The sequence below is a fragment of the Oncorhynchus keta genome, chromosome 16 (assembly GCF_023373465.1).
Source record: "Oncorhynchus keta strain PuntledgeMale-10-30-2019 chromosome 16, Oket_V2, whole genome shotgun sequence".
Classification (NCBI taxonomy): domain Eukaryota; kingdom Metazoa; phylum Chordata; class Actinopteri; order Salmoniformes; family Salmonidae; genus Oncorhynchus; species Oncorhynchus keta.
In genome coordinates this window covers 3,750,316-3,753,311 of record NC_068436.1, presented here as the reverse complement: position 1 = coordinate 3,753,311, position 2,996 = coordinate 3,750,316, and positions in this window count along the sequence as shown.

The window sequence follows — 2,996 nt, the reverse complement described above, 5'->3', positions numbered from 1 at the left end:
ATGGATGGATAGGCACTGAAAGGGCTTTGCTTTTGCCAACTGCCAACTCTTATCCTCAGACAAACTCTGACAAAGACCTCTTTGTAGGGACAGACTGTTTATAGTTTGGCCATGATGAATGCTGAACACCCTGAGAACACATATTTCAACAGTACACCGTGCTACAATGGTTGTCGTTATAGGATATCTACAAAATCATTTGGTTATTATCAATTCCTTTTCAATGCAGTTCAAGAAGTAAACTGAAAATCCAATTCCAATATTCCACAATGCTTCTCTATAAGAAAAACATGGAATAGGAATTTCAGTTTTCCTCCTGAATTGACTGAAGTGAAAATGAATTGACCCCAACTAGGGTTGAAAAATTCCAGTAACTTTCCCAAAATTCCCAGGTTTCCTGAAATCCTGGATGGATTCCGGATTTCCTGTTTACACACACAGGATGGAGACGGCAGACATGGCCACCCTGTTTCTAGCTCCTAGCCAACGTTGCATTATTCATTATGAAATTGTTTATTTTTTTTTGTGTTATTTCTTGCATTATTTGCTCAGAATGTTTCTTGCATTATTACCTACAGCCGAAAATAACTTTTGGACATTAGATCGGCGGTCACTCAACAGCATTTCGACCAGAAATCTGTTTGAACTCCAAGGCAGTTCCATTCATCCCGGCGCCTGAACCAAAAAGTAGACGCTCGGGTTGAGGATCTCCTTCCAGCGAGATATCAGGGACTGTAACACACTTTGTTTTATGCAATCATGGCTCTCTTCCGGATATATTGTCCCCTTCGATTCAGCCAGCGGTGTACTCCGTCCATCGCACGGACAGGAAGAAAGAACTCTCTGGGAAAAGAAAGTTGGAGGTGTCTGTTTCATGATGAACTACTCGCGGTGTGATTTTGGTAACACACAGAAACGCAAGTCCTTTTGTTCTACCAATCTGGAATACCTCACCATCAAATGCTGACCGCATTACCTCCCGAGAGGATTTTCTTCAGTCACTGCTGTGTATATTCCCCCCTAAGCTGACACCGTGACAGCTCTCAAGGAACTACACTCTCAGCTCTCAAGGAACTACACTCTCAGCTCTCAAGGAACTACACTCTCAGCTCTCAAGGAACTACACTCTCAGCTCTCAAGGAACTACACTCTCAGCTCTCAAGGAACTACACAACTACACCACACTTTGCGGCGTAAAGCTTGGAATATGGAATGAGATGTTCGACAAGCAGGTGTCCACATTCTTTGGGCCATGTAGATTATTAGGTACACCATACTGTTCACGAAAATGGATTGCTCCTACAGAGTCATGTTGCTGTGGCTTTTAATATAAAGCAGACAGACAGGCATTGAGGCATTCAGTTACTCTTTGATTGAACAACCCATCCTGCCTGGTGTCAACAGTATAGACTGCTGGTGGTGGTGTACTGCCATCCAATCTGCAGCAACTGCATGATACCATCGCATCAGCATGGACTATCATCCCTGTGGAACGTTTCCGAATCCATGCCCCAAAGAATTCAGGCTTTTCTGGAGACAAAAGGGGGACCGACCCAGTTCCTAATAAACTGGCAGGTTTATATGCACTGAGTATATGCACTGAGTATACCAAACATTAGGAACACCTTCCTAATATTGTGTTGCACCCCCCCCAAGGCATAAAAATCTCCTTCCCTTCGTCTACACTGATTGAAGTGGATTTAACATTAATAAGGAACCCTAGCTTTCACCTGGATTCACCTGGTCAGTCTATGTCAAGAAAAGAGGTGTCCTTAAAAAAAAAGGGGGGGATTTTTGTGTTGTTTCATAATGCCAGGTATTACTGCACTGTAGGAGACAGAAACACAAGCATTTCGCTGCACCAACATCTGCAAATATCTATATGCGACTAATCAAATGTGATTTGATTTTGATTTGATTTCTTCCTTATTCCAGGATTGTTCCAACCGGGATTTAAAAACTGGGAATTGTAGGGACGTTTAGAATTTTGGGTGACACACTTCAGTTGAGCATCTTCACATCGTAAACCAGCACCTGCACAGTTCATTTACTGTAGTCCTTCTATAAAACTATAATTTCTCTTGTCTTTTTTCTAACTTTCTCTCAAACACTTTTTCCTAGATTCTGACACATGAATAGCTCCGCTGTTGGCCAATATACAGTTACAGTTTGTGGTGTCTACTTCAGGCAGTGCTGGTTGGGCAAGTCAGGGTTGCTCATATTAATTAAGAGCCAATGCTGTCTTTTAATTTTTTTAAATTTTTTATCATCACTGTATGTCTAATAAATCACAGTGTGTGTTCATTTGAATGAAAATAACTCAAAATATATTTAAATTTCCGTTGAAATGCTCAGTCTGATCGTGTGGCTGTTTTGGCGTGGGCCAGTAACCGAAAGGTTGCAAGATTGAATCCCGAGCTGACAAGGTAAAAATCTGTCGTTCTGACCCTGAACAAGGCAGTTAACCCACTGTTCCTAGGCCGTCATTGTAAATAAGACGTTTTTCTTAACTGACTTGCCTAGTTAAATAAATGTTAAACAAACAAGAATAAAAAATACAGTTGCAAATATATTTACATACACAACCCTGATTGGTGGACAGGATTGTCTAGACTAGAGCATACCCTCATACCACTTCAAATGGGATACATATTATGCAAATAAAAGATGACTGGTGATTGGTTAGAATAATCAGATTGTGATGTCATGGTCTAGGCAAAAAAAACATGATCAGTGCTATTCTGGATCCTAACCTTAACCTTAACCTTAACCCACACCTTAACCATAACCCTTACCCAACCCTAATCTTAACCCTTACAGTAACCATTGTTAATGTCAACTTCAATTGGGGAAGGGAAGTCCCAAGGATACTGATTAGCAAGGACCAAAACTCACACCTGAACAGACTGAAATTCTAGGCGTTTTTTTATTTCCAAAAGCTCTTAAACTAAAAGTGCATTTTCATAATTTCCCCAATTTCAGTACAAGTTTTTGAT